This window comes from Callionymus lyra, chromosome 19 (genome assembly GCF_982586985.1).
Source record: "Callionymus lyra chromosome 19, fCalLyr1.hap1.1, whole genome shotgun sequence".
NCBI classification, from domain to species: Eukaryota; Metazoa; Chordata; class Actinopteri; order Syngnathiformes; family Callionymidae; genus Callionymus; species Callionymus lyra.
In genome coordinates this window covers 4,084,791-4,093,659 of record NC_141836.1, presented here as the reverse complement: position 1 = coordinate 4,093,659, position 8,869 = coordinate 4,084,791, and positions in this window count along the sequence as shown.

The window sequence follows — 8,869 nt, the reverse complement described above, 5'->3', positions numbered from 1 at the left end:
GCACTCATGTGCGGTTGAAAACAAAGTGCTCTACAAATGTTTAAAGCAATTAAAAAACTATAAGCAAACATAGCTTGTATGACTTGGATAAAAGCCCAAAAAAAAGGGCGTTGAAAGGTGACTCTGAAAAATTGGCAGTAACTCTGCCAATTTAACATACATTCATTTTGTTCATTCGTTTGGGTCAGTCCTTTACAAAAGGGCTGGAACAAAATTTTCTAAGGGGGTACGTTTATGTATGATAATCTTCTTGCTTACATTTATTTTGATGGATATTAAAGAAAAACTGTATCAAATATTTCCTCATGTTTACCTTGTAAAATATGTCATGCTTTGTCAGTAAAAATGATGGGCGTAAATGAGGGGCTTTGTCTGATAGACAGTTTGTAATATAAAAATTAAACCAAATTTTTAAATTGAAAATTGTGTAAAACAAAAAAGGGAATATAAGAGTTGTACTACCAAGGTTAGTTCAGAGACTATCTTATTGAATTCAATCTATGGATCAACGAGCCTCACTGTGGGACAAACCCCGAGGACTGACCCGCTTCGTCTCTAAAGCGTTGATGAGGAGTTAAAGATAAAGACGAATTATAGTTGCGTGTCTGGACCAGATCGTGGTCGTGGGTCCGGCTGTTGGGTGTTAAGCACGATGATCAAGTGTTAAGAGGGGCTTCATCGTACTAACAGGGGCCTGCTAACCCGACACCTTCCCAAAAAAAACCACCACGATGAGCGACACGCTGAAACTTTCATTGAGTGTAACAGGAGAGTAAACACAATCCTTTATTGTGGTCCATCTCCGGAGTCTTCCTTAGTTGGATTTTCGCCGTCTCAAGTATTTCCCCTGAAGCTACGTCTTATATCCTTTCACCATGACAAGCTCATTGTCCACCGTAAGCCTCTTCCCTCTCTAATGAGAACCTCACTTCGCAGATACGAACTCAGACTCGCAATAATTGTTCCCACATTATTAGGGTTGGACTTCAAAGCGGAGCGACGTGATAGCAGGTTTTATCAAATCGCTGCAGAGCTTTAGGTTGAGTGTGTACGTGATGAAGAGAAATGGTCTTTCTCTGGGACTCGTAGAAGTCACTTTTAACAACATCATCATGCAGAGTCCATGCTGCTGGGACAGACCCGACATCCGTCCGGTCTGCTAGACCAGGATCCTGTCGTATAAGATCTCCTTGCATGAAGGTCAAACCAGCTTTTTTCCTATTTGTAGCCGACGATTGATAAAGTTTGAACCAAAAGTTCAACATTTATTTTGTAAAGATTTCTTTAAAGGAGTTAGACCAACGAAGAACTCTGTTTCCAGAGTTTAATAAAGTATATGTACTCTTAAAATTGTAGTGGATTAATCACATTGATCGTGGTTTGATAAAATGCTGGCTTACTAGTTGAGGAACTATGTGATTTCTTCCTCACACAATAGATCCAAACTCCAAAGACTCAATGATAAACGCCGCCCATAATTAATTGCAGCGGATCCTCGTGATACTGGATTCACCTCGTGATATCTCGCTCTTACATTCTTGTTTAACTGCATATTTAAACATCTTGTATCAAGCTGCAGTCCAGAAACACAAAGTTCCTCGTCATGGTTCACTCTATTACAAACTTGATTTATTTGACAGGCGGATTTTCCAATTACACATCTATGTTGCCGGCAAAGCATCACAGGAGCGGTTCAGGTCACAGTTATCGAGTAGGTTGTCAAGAGGGATGGAACCTCAGATGCAAAGCTGAGTTTGCAACTTCAAATACATTTTAAATGAAACATAAAAAATGAAACGTTCACTACTTTGCAGATTATGTTCGAAGCAGGAGACCATTAACCTCATCGACAAACGAGGAGCGTCTGTATTGTTCGGGACCAACTTTCCCTCCGAGTGCACCGTGATTTACGCCCGGCCACCACGTGGAGCTGGTTTTCAGGCTGCGATCAATCACAGCGAGACCCTCACACACACCAGAGGCTCAACATGACTTACGGGCAACAGATCGCCGCGGGACGCAGCGCGGATTTAAATTATGGCAGGGGTCACACAGCGATATGATGGATCAGACACGAGCTGACACATAAACACACCACAAGAGGCTCACTCTCTCCTGCAGCTGCCCACACAGAGAAGTATTCAGCGCTCGTCCCTGGGCTCCATCTTCTCCGCTAACTGGCTCTTCCTGGTGGACTCGCTGCCGCACGAGCCCGGCGACACTGCCTCCATTCAAACCTCCTCCACCTTCTTTCCACGGCCGGAGATAAATAAACACCCTCGGCATCATCATCATTAACGGATGACGTCAGCGGAGGCCACGCACGCCGCGTGTGATAAGTCCACACGTGGACGCACACGGATGCAAAACACGGCCGACACATTTTTCTTTCCACTCTTTCTGCGCGACATCAACAAACGTCCGTTCTGATGAGAAGCACAACACCTGAGGCGACACTAGCGTGGCTGTGGAGGCACCAACACAGACCCGGTCCAAAACAGCCACATCTTTATTCGGACCCTCAATTATCGCCGACAGCCGTCGACAGATTCTCGACAACACTGCATCATTGTACGTTTAGCAACACAATCGGTTGCGTGGCCACAATAAAGACATTGAAATCTGCAGATCTGGATTAACTCACTTTCTTGATCGAGCATCAAACAAAACGGGAAGAGATGAAGGCAAGACTCTAGGAAGTCCAAATTCAATCTCACAGAGTTCCCACTCAATCTGCTCGACCGCAGATCTGAGTGGTGGCGGATTCTGTGGCCGAGGAGACTCCAGCCCGAGGGCTGCCAACTGGAGTTTTTCAAGAAGAACAGTTTCATCATTTCATGTCAAAATAATCAACAGTTTCAACAGAAACCTTTGCACAATATGAACCCACCGGTTCTCAGCATGAATCGAAAATGATATAACCATCACCAGGAAAGAAAAACCTTTTAAATATAACCACATTTATATTTGATTGTCGTTAAAAAAATATTCTCTACCCTTGGGATGTGTATTTGCAAGAATCTGGCGTTACACGTATCATGATACAGGGACCACCATACGATATATGTCAGTGATAGTGTAGGTACAATAATATAGTTGTTGTTCTGTCCAGTACTTGACTGTGGTGTTGTGATAGTGTAGTAACAAGTATATGTATGTGTGTAGTATTGTCCAGTACTTGACTGTGGTGTTGTGATAGTGTAGTAACAAGTATATGTATGTGTGTAGTATTGTCAAGTACTTGACTCTGGTGTTGCAGAATTTTCAGACCACATGACTCTTGATGAAGTCCCAACATTTAATTGTATAAATATTTGCTCACATCCCAACTCTTCCCAGACAAATACTTGGACTTGTGTGCGAGAGTGTTCTTTGGACGGAACATTTGACAGATTGATAACGAGGTTTTTGTGGTCATTTCTGGCTCTATAGTTTCACACGTCAAACTGCGTCCGAAGCTCTTCGCCTGCTGTGCCGCGTCTCCCTCTTTTATTATCCGCCTCCTAATGAGCTCACAGACGGCCGGAGTCTATCCCAGCTACAAGGGGTGAGAGGCGGGGGACACCCTGGCCAGGTTTAAGTTTAAGCTCCTGTGAACCGATTCAAATGTAATGTTCTGTGTTAACAATTGTCAGGTTCTGTTTTTCAGCTGCAGCACTTGCACACTCGGTTCGTGCAACTGGGAATCCGTCAAACTGCTTTTGGGGGTTTTTTGCTCCAAAATCTTTCTAAACAAATATCTGCAACTCATCAGGTTTGTTATCTGAACTCCATTTATCTTCCCTCCTCGGACGCACGCGGTGAGATTAACCTGCAGCAGGGAGGCCCGGCTCAGCTAATGGGTTCCTATTGACCCCCCCAACCCTGCCCCCCCCCCCACTCTCTGTGCATTGTGTAAGTTCCTTCTCGCTCGCCTCCAAATATCAATCAAGTGAGGAACGCGCCGGTGACTGCAAATGGCACGTTAATTATAGTTGGCCTGCAGCGCAAGAGTCCAACAATTACTGCTTGAGGAGGACGACCCGACGCATGTTGGCGGCCCATACATCGTTTATCGAACGTAAATATCTTTACGGAGCGAAGGGGGGGAAAAAAACAACCTGGAAACAATCACGATTGTGCTGCAGGATTCCCCTTCATCAAGTCGACATCTGGTGCTGGATACGACCCGTGGCCTCCTCTACGTTACAAGACGCCCCTGAAAATAAGCTCTACACTGAGCCACTGACCGGGGTCACACTGTCACAAGATTAATGGTGATCTTATAAGAGGGGGATGTTTTTCACAGGCTTATTTAACATGAAATACAATTCAACAAACACTTTAAACTCAGATTTGAATTTTAATTAATCCTAAATCTTAACTCTCTTCCATTTCTTTCCTTTTTGCTTGGATCAGTATATTGTAGTATTTAATCTCTCTAGTTATTAATTAGACCTTTCTCTACATTTGAAGCATAACAAGTCTTTTTTTTTTAGAACATAAAGTCAATATTTGACCCTCTTTTAGTGGAAAGAACCCTTTCCGACCAAAATATCAGTTATATATATTGAAAACTATGATAAAACATTTTCAAAATTCGTTAAAATAAAATCCAACCATTGTTAACAGTTGGGTTATTCAGACATTCAACATTTAATGTTTTCAATTTGTTTTAAACTTGCATTAAAAAAAATAACATTTATTTGAGAAAATAAAACCGTTTTTATTTTAATATTATTGTCAATAAATGTTAATTTTTGGTCACTTAAAATGATATATTTTCAACAGTCACACAGCCACGAGTCAAAAGTAATGACACTGAGTATTCTATAACACATCCATAAATGTAGGTGAGATTCTTTGTGAGTCTATACATACGAGTATGTGTTTCATTGATCAACAGAGAGCAGCTCAAGCAACACGTCGTACAGAACATTTGGACGTCATTAAAGTAACGTTACTACAGTGACTCACCTCAAACTATATCCCAGAACTTTAAACACAAACAGATGCAGCGACACCTCCTAATAGAATGACATGGACTTTAAACATACACATGTTTGACGTTCCAAATGTTCCGAGCATTTACATAATTATGCAACACACACACACACACACACACACACACACACACACACACACACACACACACACACACACACACACACACACACACACACACACACACACACACACACACACACACACACACACACACACACACACACACACACACACACACACACACACACACACACACACAGCAGGCGAGGGGCTGTTTGCCTGCAGAGACACAGTCAAAGTCTTGACACTCCACCCAGAACTTGGACGTTGTGCACAAAGTTCTATTCAGCACATCTGCATGTCCATCTGCATACTCACTTCTCAAACTACTCTAAACAAACGTCCGTCCGTGGAAACATGTGCGGCTCCGCTCTGTGTACACTCCCTCCACCGCCGTGTTGTGCTCGCTCTGTTATTTCTGGACCATCTAGCCCGACCACAACATCCCCAGGACACCGGTGGACCCCCATGTGCAGACCCGAGCCTCGGCTCTTCCTCTGACATCCTCGGATCCCCCGCACAGGATCTCATGTTCAGTTCATCTCGTTTGAAGAGGAGCTTTGAGGGATAGATATGATTCGTAAATCTGGACGTTCATTCGGAGAAACATTCCCACTATTGCCGATCCTTTAGTTATTTAGCACTGAGTCGTATCGACCCTTCTTCACTCTACGGCTTCATTTGCTTCCTACTGACAGATTGATCACGTGTTGTGAATCTGAGGGACCAGTTAGTCTGACCTGAGAAGTAGTTTGTCTTCCCTCAAAGCAAATATGATGTTCCCCGGGTGTCTCCGGGGGGTTTCTTGACAAACAAAGTCAAGAACAAGAACACTTTACACACACACTCCCTGATCCAGGTGTGTTGGACCACATTCGACTTCAGCGACCGCTGTTAACAAGCTTTCATTAAAGTCGACTGTTTGTGGTGGCCGTCCATCCATCTCTGGGGGATCAGATCTGTCCTCTGCGGACCCCCACACATCCATCTCTGTGCATAGTAAACCGCTCTGCCGCTCGGCTTATTCATCTGCGTCGCTGCTGCTGTTGGAAAGACGGATCGTTCTCAGATGTTCTGGTTCTGATGATCGGGAAAAGGATGATGGATCGTCCAGCGTGTCACGCTCAGTGCTGGTTAGTCCTGATCTATGACTGTGCGATGCTAAACAAACAAAACATATGAAATCATCGAGACACATGCACAAACACTCCCTCGGGATTATTGACTCTGACGTCGTTGGCACGAGAACGAATGTTTCAATTACAAAAGTACACATTAAAGACCTGCACCGAAGCCTCACCTCTTAAAACCCCAGTTACTGAAGTCAATTAATGTAAGTCGTCAAATATACAGTTTAGAGAGTGGATTTACCACATGTTAACAATAATGCTACTGATATAAATTGAAAAAATGTTCACCACGTTGGTGTAAATGAGATGAGACGCAGTAAAAAAAGATTGATCTAACAGGCTTTGTGATTATTTTGCTTATCTTAGAGAAATAAAAATAGAGGAACCTACAGGTTCTTGCACATACTGATATGTAATCCACACCGTTTCAAACAGGTGTTTTATTTGAACAGCAGATAAACTTAAACAGAACCACATAACTCAGCGGGAGAAACCACACCCCCACCTTACTTATGGTGCCAATAAAACGTATCTCACATGGCTCTGTTTAGTGACGGCTGATTGGTCGCCAGAATACTGTATATAAAGTCTGTTTCCAGTGTAAAGAAAGATTACCTTCTATATGAACTCATTTGAAGTTCAGTTTACTTACTCTAAAATGTACAAGTTCTGTTTATAGTTCAAAATTAACCACAGACGGCAAATATTTGATCAGTTCAAGCTATAAAATAATGCATCAGATTTCGTCATATCAGAATCAGAAAGTGTTTAGTGCCAATATTGGAATAGTGCCATAGGAATTGTTTATAGAGTTATTAAATACAGTATAGAATATAATTAAATAATTACATACATTTAAGTGGGCGTATAACAATTAATAAAGTGTTTGTGATGCAAACCTCACTTTGATGCCTAAAGAACCAGGGTTTACATCGGGATAGCATTTCTGCTCTATTCAGTCCACAGTGGAATATAATGTTTTTTCGTGGTCCTGACATTTTTTTTTAACCTTATCGACCTTGGCTGGGCGTCAAAGCGTTATAAGAGCTGTGTAAGTCACTGTTACTGAAAGTTTTTGCGTCAAAATTTTCACGTCAAAATACATGTCAAATTGAACGAGTTAAAAAAAGTCACTCTCAAAGTCCGGCCGGTCGAACACAATGAAAGTAAAAACGAAGAAGGGAAGCCGTGATGGGAAAGGGAGAGTTCACTTCCTGCCGCACACGTGTTTCCAGCTCGGACACTTTGTGAGGTTTTCACGGCGGTCCCTGGAGAAACAGCTGCTGATCTGTGTTTAATAACTTTTCATTTCCATTAATAATCCAGGAGCAGCGACTCAAACACAGCTGATCCAAACAGTCCCGACCAAACAGTCATCGCCGGCACCCCTAGGATCAACCTCCCTAAAGAGCCACTGAAAGGTCTCCGTCGAAAACACAGCTGTCATTTTTATTCCTGGACCAAAACATGGAGCTGGAAACATTCCCGACATGTGGGAGAATGTCCAACCGGGAATCTCAGGGGGAAACAGACAGTTTGTGATATTTAAAGGTCTCGACATTCCCCGGTTATCTGCTCAAGACTGTAGCTGATGGATCGGGTTTGATTGAGACTCCTGAATGGAATCCTTGAGCCAGCGTGACATTTTCAACAGGCTGATGTTTTTACGGTCTCCTAACGCGAACCAGACTTTGTGTTTTCAAGATTTACGCCTAGTGTCCGTCCTCCTCAGCACAGACTGATTCACGGTCACAGCTCTGCTGCTTCCTAAACGTCCTCGGAGAGAAGGAGAGCTGGATAATCATGTTAGGGTGATTCTCAGGGAGCTTAGGGTCGGCTCTGTCGGGGGGGAACATGTGGACCAGGACGTACAGTAGCAAGAGGGCAGCCAGGGTTTCTGACACCGACACAGGCTGTCCTGGACCTGGACGAGTGTTTTGACATGTTCGCCCTTGAGCTCCGGACAGAGTCCGACCAGCTTATTTGGACAATGTCAACATCGTCTCCAGACTTGACGCGTCTAATGAGGAGGAAGTCGTAATTAGCTTGTCAAAGTCAATCGTCTTGGCAACCCTCCCGTCTGCCTGGAAATTTATGTTTTTTTTGTGTGAAATTATGGGCTTGCAGTGACCTGTCTGAACGCTGGAGTCAGCTAAACATGTGAACATTGAGAACTTTCAATCTGATGCGAGATGTAAACCGGGTCCAAAGATGAGGATCAGGTCCTCGACTTTTCACACCACGACCGCAAAACTGTGACTGAGATTTATTTATCCCGGAATAATGTTTAATACAAATATAATAACTACCTTCAACACCATGATTGCTGTCAACAGATCAATTGTTCACGCACACCTTTGGAATTTAAAGTGCAATTCCCAACACAGATGAATAGTTTAAACTGTAGCCATTAGCGAGGAGTTAATAACTCTTCATTGTTTGATGAACTTGTAAATGTACTTGACAGTGTTTTATGTCATTTGTGTGTCTTCACAGTTTCATTTTCTTCTACTTCCCTTCATGCACCTCCTGACCTCCTTGTTCTCGTCTCCTCTCACATGAACCTCCGCCGTTCGAAACAACAGCGACCTCCACCATCCTTCTTCCATGTTCTTTTCTTCTCTCACCTCCACCTCGACATGTGTACCAAGGGCGTGACCCGATCCTGCCCCGGCTGACTCAGCCAATCGGCA